The sequence below is a fragment of the Vigna radiata genome, unplaced genomic scaffold (assembly GCF_000741045.1).
Source record: "Vigna radiata var. radiata cultivar VC1973A unplaced genomic scaffold, Vradiata_ver6 scaffold_180, whole genome shotgun sequence".
In the NCBI taxonomy this organism is placed as follows: Eukaryota; Viridiplantae; Streptophyta; class Magnoliopsida; order Fabales; family Fabaceae; genus Vigna; species Vigna radiata.
The window spans coordinates 330,086-340,507 of NW_014542002.1; the positions used below are offsets into that span (position 1 = coordinate 330,086).

The following is a 10,422-nucleotide window of genomic DNA, read 5'->3' on the forward strand; positions in this document are numbered from 1 at the left end:
ATAAGTAAAGAGTGAGTATAAAATATAAAGGAAGAGTTTTTATAGGGATTACTGAGCAAAGAGAGTGGCAACAATGATTTGGTTTTGCATGTAATATAGAAAGATTTTTATATATACACTTTCATAACTTTCCCTTTTCTGTGTTTTCCTTCACTTTCTTTACTTTACTGTCATCACTTTAATCACTCTCTTAGAACTCAGTAACAAAAGCTTCTTCCTCTTTTTCCCTTTACCCCCACCTTTTACTCTTCATTCATCTCTCTCTTTCTACTACAATCTTCATTTCAATTATAAATTCATATCTAAATTTNAATTACTTTNTTATTTTCTATTTCTTATTAACTACTTCTATTTTGCTAACAAATTTTTATTATAGCCATATTAATCACTCTTCTGTTTGACCATAAGCAAATATGCAAACATTGTAACCATTAAGAACAGACCTAATGAGTGGCTACATATTAGAGAAGACCTCCGCTGAAAGCAAGACAAGAATTTCTATCAATATTTACTTACACATAGTGATACTAATTGTGATAGATCCATCTTCTATATTATCCACTGTGCTCAAATAAATTTGCTATGTTGATAAAAAGGGTCTTACCGACAATACACTCTAATACTTCCTGATCAAACAAAATTAACCATCTTAGCTTTATCACGATAAATATAAATAATGATAATCTTAAAGAAGCCAGTCAATCAACAATTTACCTTTAAGATCCTAGACTTGATTGTATAGTTTGCGATTTTCTTCAAATACTCTATGATATCCAGAGGCAGCATGAGCTAAGCCATGAACGTGCTTGCCTATAAAGAGAAATGGAAAATCAAATCAGATGCAGCACCTTATTCACCAATGGTAATGCACATTGCACCTTATTCACCAATGGTAATGCACATTATATAGGAATGAAAAGATATAGAAAAGAACTTAAATTAATCAGAAGCATAATGTTACCTAGATTGGAGAACTTAAATTAATAACTGGAACACGTCTATATCAATGAAAATATGCATGAAATGTAAACAAAATTGGTTAAATGCAATGGAATCATGAAGTCACTATGTAAACAAAGATTATGCAGTAAAAGACACTAAACTAATGCATCAGAATTTTGACAGCAAAAGTAAAATGAGTACTTAACTAGCTAAAACGAAGTGCAGTTAGAGAATCAACCCACTGCACCACCAATTCACTCAATATATTCCTCGCTAGTCTAACTTTTGGGCTCAAATCAAGGAACCAACAAAAAGGAGTCCCATAAATCAATGCTCGCTGCTCCTTTGTCAATTGTTTGTTCAAAGTTGAAATATAGTTCGTGGAAAATGAGTGTCGAACCGTAAACTGCAACAACCACAAACGAAACTACAACAATTTCAAAACCTTAAAACAAAAACAACTACAAACTTAACAAAAAAATTCACAAAAACAGAATGCTCATTTGGTCCTTTCAACAAACGCACAACGAACAAAAAATTGACCTTATTACTTGAAGGAACCTATAACGCAAACGATATACCCAAACACAAAACGATCCACCTAAGGAAATAACCACCAAATAACCACAAACAAAGAAGAACGAAAGGAAAAACACAATTACCTTACTCGTCGAACAACCTTGATGACTGGAAGCATCCATCCCTCCTCCAAGACACACTCAACACAGAAAAAACAGCACAACGATGATGATGGCCACAACAACTGTCAATACAAAATCCGACCACCACACCGGAATGAGACTAAATCAGATGGAGAAATGGAGGGAATGGAAGAACGACGAAGGTCACAAGAACAAATGACAGGAAAAAGAAGGTCTCAATCTCATGAAAGACCTAAAGGGCAAAACAGGAATTTGAAATTTGAATTCTGATCCTCTCTGCTGACGTCAAAAATCAAAATTTAAAAAAAAATAACATCAACCAATCATAGCACGACACGTGGCAGTGTCCAACAGTGTTAAAATTATGGTGTCAAAATATCGGGACACGTTTTCTTTTTCCTCAAAGGAGACCCTAAGTCTCTGGGAATTTGATTAAGAATGGGACGAGATTGGTGAGACCCCTAGCGTTTCTGATTCAAGGGCAAAGGGGTTTGGGCCTGGCCATTGTGCTGCGATTTCTCTGCCCGCCACCGCGCCATTCCATTTGCACCACCATTCCCTTTCTGCAAACAAGAAAAGAGGCCTTGGGCCTGGTCAGCAAAATATCCAGTGGCATCCCCAATTGCACTGCTGCACCCCTACCTTCGGTCATGGGCTAATAAATTTCAAATGGCACCCCTAGTTTTCATCTCTACACCTTTATTCTTATTGGGCTTGTTAGACTGTAATGTTTTTATTTTTATTTGTCTTTGCTTTTATTTCTTTAGCTTTAGAATTTATTTTATTTTTGTTTGTTATACTCATTAGCTAATAAAAAATATAAAAATCATAAAAAAAATAGTAATAAAAATTTATTTTAAAAGGTTTTAGCACATGTGCGACCATTCTATCGGCCTTGTGCTGAAAACTTTTTTCTTCTTCTTTCAAAAACTATCAAAAATTTATTTTAAAAGGTTTTAGCACACGTGCGGCCATTCTGTCGGCCTTGTGCTGAAAACCTTTTTCTTCTTTTTTTTCAAAAAATCAACAAAAATTTATTTTAAAAGGTTTAAGCACACATGCGACCATTCTGTCGGCCTTGTGCTAAAAACCTTTTTCTTCTTCTTTCAAAAATCAACAAAAAGGTTATTTTAAAAGGTTTAAGCACATGTGTGACCATTCTGTCGGCCTTGTGTTAAAAACCTTTTTCTTATTCTTTCAAAAATTAACAAAAATTTATTGTAAAAGGTTTAAGCACATGTGCGACCATTCTGTCGGCCTTGTACTGAAAACCTTTTTCTTCTTCTTTCAAAAATAAACAAAAATTATTTTAAAAGGTTTAAGCACACGTGCGACCGTTCGCGTAGGCCTTGTGCTGAAAACCTTTTCTTGTTCTTTTATAAAAAATACCAAAAAATATAAAAATCTTCAAAAACTAAAAACATCTTCCAACGAACAACTTTTCAGCTAGAACTACGTAGCCTTGATTTCTCATTTTGAGAATACATAGGAGCAAGATCAATCCTTGTCGCGCACAAAAAAAAAATAAAAAATATTTTTGTTTCTTTAGAATTTTATTTTTGGGGATAGTTAAACATTTCTAAAACCACGTCAAATTCATGTATTTAATTAAAGGTACTGCTTTAGAGTAGGTGTTGTGGGGGTGCTAACACCTTCCCCACACGTAATTGACTTCCGAAACCAGAATTTGGTTTTGTTGACCTTGCCTTATCATTTTATGGTTTTTCTGTAGTTTTCCAGAATAAACTATGATGGCGACTCCAAAATCTGTTTCCTTTTACAGTTTTCTTTTTTGGATCGTCGTCCTGTCGAGATTCCGGTTGCGACAGATGGCGACTCCACTAGGGACGCTAGAGAGTCAGGCCATTTAATTAGATGCGCGAATTCAATGTGGTTTTCCTTTGTGTTTTTCTTTTCCCTTTTCTTTATTTATGCTTGATATTTGGAATAACTGCATGCGAATTGTTGGATATTGAACCCTAGGGTAGAAAACATGTTTATATCAGCCTGGGAATTTTTTGGTTGTTTTGCAGGTGCGGTTTGGGTGCATTGCATTCTCCCTTCACACACACACACACACATATTATGCATCTATTGAGTGAGTCCCTATACCTGGGTCTGAGTGCAACTTAGAAATAGAGGGGTTCTGTAGCGGTGCCACTTGGGCCGTACTACCTGTTTGGTTATCGTGAGAACCCCAACTAGAGTCTGTCTCTTCATTTGTATTTTCACACCTAGTTGATTACTCGACTGTTGTGGAAATGCTGTGGAGGGGGCCATAGCTCTAGTGCCATTGATCCTTAGGCTCAAGGAACTATCCTGGTGAGATTGATATACTTGACCTTGAATCTAAAATATTGAACCTTCACCAGGGCACAAGGGGAGATGTGTGCGGTCTTATAACCCTCATTTTTGCTTAATAAAATCAAGCACCTTGTACATATCATTACATTCTTTTTTCTTTCTTTCTTTGTTGCTCATGTTTTTGTGGTCTTGTCAAATTCTGTGGGTTCTAGTCAAGAAATTATAAAGTCGTGATTACGGTAAAAATGGAAGTTAACATGGGATTTTGAGTCAAAGGGCATTTGAGTTTAGACTTTTTGAAGAAAAGCATACGCATTGAGGCCAAGGGGGGCAATATCGATCACTTGAGGGATCTGGTGAAAAAAGGATAACCTTGAAAAATGCATTCAGGAAGGAGCGTGGGAATTTGTTGATCCTGTCAGAGGTGGAGGTCCAGGCAACAAAAAATTATTGTGTTAGCCCAACACTAGGACCCATTTCCAATTGGTGCCTACAGTAGAAGAATTTGAGTTGACCTTAGATGCATTTCTTGAGGGCAAAGATCCAAACAATCACATTGGGCAATATACCCCTGTCTTGTAGCTAATGAGAATCACGAAAATGCACCCTATAAAGTTGGAAAACGAATTCATACTAGCTTAAGAATGCCTAGAGTAGTTTTTGCATTGATTAACTAAGGAGGAAATTTGGGAAGCATTCATGAATGTACTAGCTCTTATTCACTATGGTGTCTTGCTTTTTCCTAATACCAGGGAGTTGGTTGACTACGCCGACATGAATGCAGTTGTGAGGTACAAAGTTCGCTCTAAGAATCCAATCACTATTGGCCTAGCTGAAACTTTTGGGACCCTCGGTCGATGTTGTGAGCCAAGGAGAAGGAAGATGTTAGCTATTTACCGATGTTGTATGTATGCTTCATTTCTCGCATTAGTAAGGGCGCTTTGAATGCCATATGTGCCCTAGGTAAACTACTGTAATTAAACTAAAGATGAAAGGGGCAAATAAATGAGTGCAACTTTATGCAAGCTTAGAGGAGGAATTGTTTAAAATTGTGGGTTTTCTTGGCAACAAAGATCATGTATCACACACCGTTGTGGGAATTACCTTAATGTACCCCTCATGGGCATCCAATGTTGTGTGTGTGTCAGCAAAAAAAAAAAAACAACAAAAAAAAGAGGAAAAAGAAAAAAAAAAAGCAATTTGGGTATCCTGTGAGAGGGTCGCCAATACCTGTGTCTCTTGCCACATTGCAGATCTTCTGAGGAATGAGTTTTTGTTGAAATTCTTCATCAAGTTAGGGACGCTTAGGGGCAATGTTGTTCGCTTCGAAGAGAGACCCAAGATCATGGACTATTAATGAAAGATTCCCTTTAACAATGAATGGCAAAAAGGGTCAAGATAATCAAGTTGTCATTCAAGCTAAGTTCCCCTTACCCAAATTGTGAAAAGCAATTTCATGATGATGAGCAGCGTGAGAAAGCAATAGTGGCAAAACTGAAGAAGGAATGTTTGCATTGAGCTAAAAAGAAGACATCAAGAATTGATGATTCAGATGCAAGTAAGCATATTATTGAACAAGGGCGAATTGGAAGAAAAGTTTCCCATAATTAGCCTCGCTTGCCAATGAAGTCGTTGAAGACATCCCTAAGCTATTAGCTGGTGTTGAGTCTCCATTGCCGATCTTTGGCCCGCTTAAGGGGATTGAAACACTCCTCAACTGTTGCAAGAAATCAATGGGAGAAATGAAGAATCTGATGGATAAGGCCCCATGATAGTTGACCAAGACTTCCTATGCCTCATATTTTGGGAACTTCTGAATGACGAGCCACCCTATTGACTCTATTTCATGTTAATTTGCAAATTATATCGGGGCAATCTTTTCATGGCTTTATAATTTCTTACTAGAGCATTTGAACTACATTGTTTTCTCTTTTTCTTTTCATTTTTATTTTCTTTTTCTCTTTTTGTTTCATCTAATAAAATTTCAAAAAAGAAAAAGCCCAAAAATACCGTAAAGGATTCGAACCAGTTTCCAAATCTTGGAGAACCAAGGAGAAGTTCAGAAAGGATGGAAGTCGGTGTCCAAAAATTGAATGAGCAAATGAGCCGAATCCTAAAGGTCCTAAATGCCTTACAAAACCCTGGAGATTCGTGTGAACCCCAACCACAACATAGAGTTTGAGAGACCCAAAATTTCCTCTCACATGGCCTCTCCTAAATTACACTTCACCCTCAAGAGTAGACTTGAGGCATGTGGACACTCAAAAGGCTTAGAACAACAAAGTTGAAGGAGGAAACAAGCTTAGGGCAACCATTTTCATGGTCCCTACAAAGGTGATTCAATCAAGTGTTGTGAGCAAGATAATGACAAAGTAACATGAGGTGAAATCTTTCCCTCAGGTCATTACACCAATGGATGTTGAGGTTGATAGGGGTAAATGTGAAATGCTGAAAAGGATGACAACCATAGAAGGTGAATGAAGCGCTGAGTTTGAAAATGTTGCAAGACTTGCTTTGTCCCGGATGTGATACCCTCAGAGTTTAAATTGCCCAAATTTGAGAAATTATAAGGTCCATTTGTCTCAAGATTCATCTCATGGCGTATGGCAAGAAAATGGTCATGTATGCATATGATGGAAAGTTGTTAATTCCTTTCTTCCATGATAGTTTGATTGGCATGGAAAGATCATAAAAGGTCCTACCATGGCGGCAAATGTGAACAAGTCGGGTCTAAGCATGGGAGGAGGAGAGAAGAAAGAGCTTAACCATTTCCCACCACTCAAATACCATTTCCTTACCTTCCATCCAAAATACTTTCAAGACAAAATTGGAAACTAGATCCAAACTCAACTTCCCACTAAGTTGTTGGGTAGAAAAATGTGTTACCAATAAGGAGTATTGGTAAATCTTGAAGAAAATTTTTTTGATGATGCTGCAAGAAATTTTATTTGAAGAGAACATTAGAATTATTTAAAAGCAATTTGTAGAAGTTGAATGTAGTAGGAAAGTCTTAAATAAATTGTAAACCTTGTATTTTCTACTGGAATAATCGATTATGGACAAGCAATAATCGATTATCACTTGTATTTTCTACTGGAATAATCGATTATGGTCAAGCAATAATCGATTATCACAAGTCCTTAAGGAATAATCGATTATCATTAGGTATAATCGATTATCACATTTTGAAAAACCTGTAACGAACTTAAATAATCAATTATCACTTACAATAATCGATTATTCGTGGCAGTTGGGACTTGACCTTTGATATTCAGAGCAGATGGCTATATGTAGGGATTCTGAGAAATTCAAATGCAACGTTTTTGAACAGAAGCTCAGTAGAATACTGTTTGTCAGAGGAAGTTCTCAGAAGCTAGAGTTCAAAGTTCCCTTGCTTGGTCTCGTGAATAGGAGAAGCTCGCGAATCGTGGGTCGATTGTCGGAGCGGTTCTCTTCGAGTTAGCAAGGTGCTCTGTCTAGTCTCGTTAATAGGAGAAGCTCGCGAATTGTTGNTCGATTGNCGGAGCGGTTCTCTTCGAGTTGGCAGAGTGTTCTTCTTCCGGTTCGTTCGTCGAAGGAAGGTTGAATCTTGTCAATTATTCATTATTGTTGTAATCTGTAAACCCCTTTTCTTAGTGAAACTGTTAATCACTTTTTATAGTGATTAGCGACTGGACGTAGATTCTGTTGAATCGAACCAGTATAAAAATTACTTGTGTGATTTTCTATTCCCTATACTATTTACTGTTTACGCATATCAACTGTTCGATAAATTTTCTGAAAGAAAATTGATTTTCAAGAAAGGACCAATTTATTTTAAAAAGTGACTGAACACGCTTTCCGCTTACTCTAAGTTTTATTCCGCTGCGTCATACTCTATCTAAGAACGATACCGATTGTTCCAACAAAATGCTGATCAAGACAAAAGACCTGTGAGTTTCACTCCTATCATTTTGACTTCTACAACATTGCTTCGAAGTCTGCTACAAAAAGGGCTTGTCTCTACTTGTTATGCGAAGTTTGTAAAACCTACATGCTCCAAGACTCAAGATGCATCACATACAAAAGGTGGTTAACACAGAGAGGCTATCGATCATGCCATCAAAAGTGTTGGGTGTTCAAGCTCAAATGCAAGCTTTCACTAATTCGAGATGGTTAAATTTTGAAGAAAGTCAGTCTAATACTGAGGCAAGGATTGAGAATGCCTCTGCCGATGCCATGAAGCAATGATATAGGCTATAGGACCACATAAGAAGGCATGAATCATTGTACAAATGAATTTGATGTTGTGAAGTGTCTTGCTATCGGGGAAGTATGCTCATTGATATCACGTCTTCATCCGTAACTTTCAATGTGAATTTTCACTACATGGTTTCTCCAAGTAGTGCTAGAAATCGAGTCCTGAAAGGGTATTGCGGAAAAAAGGAAAACAAAATTGAAAAACAAAAAAAAATGAAGTCAATCTTGAGTCACTTGTCTTTCTTACAAATCGTCAAACTCTTGTTTTTCAAAAAAAAAAGAGAAAAAATGATAAATAAGAAAACAAAAGTTGCAGTGTCAAACTTTTTCGAGGTCAAATGTTTAATAAAAAATAACAACTTGAAATTTTTCTCAAGACATTTATACGCGTGTTGCTTGAAAGCCTCCACACTTCACTTTCCCAAAATAAAGGATCTTCCCCAACAAACACTGTCATTGCCCTCGGTAACGAAGTAGACCTTTATACTGGGGCAGATTGACCTGACCAAAAGATTTCTTGCTTACACTAGTAAGGTGGTCCCCGAACCCATTGAGACAAAAAAAAAACAAACACAAAAACAAAAACATTAAAAAAAAGAATAAGTCCACTAGATTGAAAACCCGAAAGGGCGGTCTAGAAAGGAAGAAAAAAGGAAAACACGACTCATGTTGAGGTCATCTAGTCGTAGGATTAATCTTTTGAAAATAAAGCAATCAAAGTTCAAAATGATGTGTGGCCTTCTTGTCTTTATCCAAAAAGAAAAAAAAAACATATCCATTGTCACCCTATTTGGGCCAAAAATAATTTATTTTTCAAAATTATCCCCAAGTAAGGGTTATCATCAGGTAGGAGTCAGCTCATGATGCAAATGAAGAACACTCAATGATCAAACAAAGAAAATTCATCAAAAATGGTGAACAAAAAAAAAAACAAAACAAAACAAAAAGAAATCACAAAGTGATGGTGAGCAAAAAGAATGAAAATCAAAGTTCAAGAAAAAAAAACAAAGTGTTCAAAAAGTCAAATAATTGATGCAATGTCTAGATGATAACCCTTGCTTCAAAAGATATAGCCGACAAACATTCATTTGGGCCTTTATACCCTTTCTTCTAATACCTTTTAGCCCCTAGCCACGTTACAAGCCTAATAAAGCCCACATAGATTGAATAATGATTGCTCAAATTTTCATAAAGCTTAATTTTGCGGTAAGGTGAAATGACTTTCAATGTGTCGTAAAAAAGAAAAAAGTTAAAAATGAATGATTGAAAACAAAAAAAAAAAGAGAAAAAAGCAATGTCTCAGGAGAAGGGGATCTCCCTGCCAACTAGCCAGAAGCATGCAAGGGAAAATAGAACCAATTGGGGCCATCCTTTTAGCCTATTCTTTTCATGTCCACTTGTGAGTCTCACCCGAGTTTTTCATCAACCCATACCACAATAAACAAAAAAAAAAGCAAACAAAAAATTGGGCAGCTTTGTTAGTCTCACACGAGTTTTTCATCTATCCATAACCTCAAGACTGGGGCAACTTTGCAAATCTTATTTGAAATTTTCACCCTAATTTTCATACCTTGGCTCATTTTCCAAAACATCAAGCTGGGGCACCCTTTGTGTATCTCGTGTTTCACCCTGACATTCTCATATAACAATTCCTTTGAGGATTATATGAGGAATGACTTGTCCATACAATTATCCCATTCTCCTCTAAACCTTTCTAAACATTTCTCGTCTTTTCATTTGCCTATAAATTCAAGCATGTGTGCATTGATGTCTCGAAAGAAAAAGTCAAAATGTAATAATCTCAAATTTAGATCTCGGATGTATGACATTACTCAGATTTCACAAAACCTTGAAAATAAAGACCAATTTGATAATTGCAAGTGAGATGACTGACTCAAGCAAAAAGAAATGCAAAAAAAAAGCAAATGTTTTTCATCAATTCATAAAAAGAAAATTTTTCGGATCGAAACCCTCTTCATTCATATGAATGCTTATCAAATCCTTCTTCTTCAAAAATACAAAAAGAATAACATTCAGATTTTTCTCTTTCAAGCCATATTGTTTCAAAAATCAAATTTCTATCAAAATTTCAAAACATTTCATAAAATTATGAAATTCAAGAATGTCACAATTTGTAAGCCCAGTTTCCACATTGGCCCATAAGCCCAGCTCGCCTGGCCCAAAAGCCCATTTTCATCTGGCAATTTTAAAATTTCAAAAGCCCAGTTTCATCTGGGAACTTCAAAATTTCAAAAGCCCAGTTTCATCTGGCCAT

General features: G+C 36.3%; 1 long non-coding RNA gene and 1 pseudogene across 1 annotated transcript; one reads left to right on the top strand and one right to left on the bottom strand.

The window, feature by feature from the left end:
- Nucleotides 1–610: 610 nt before the first annotated feature.
- On the bottom strand, nt 611–938 carry LOC111240748. The gene is made up of 3 exons (XR_002666292.1): nt 879–938; nt 715–848; nt 611–626 (listed from the first exon to the last, which is right to left on the bottom strand). It is a non-coding gene; the product is annotated as an uncharacterized LOC111240748 (long non-coding RNA).
- A 3,669-nt stretch (nt 939–4,607) lies between these two features.
- The window catches only part of LOC111240743, a 22,015-nt pseudogene continuing 16,200 nt past the window's right edge, over nt 4,608–10,422 (top strand).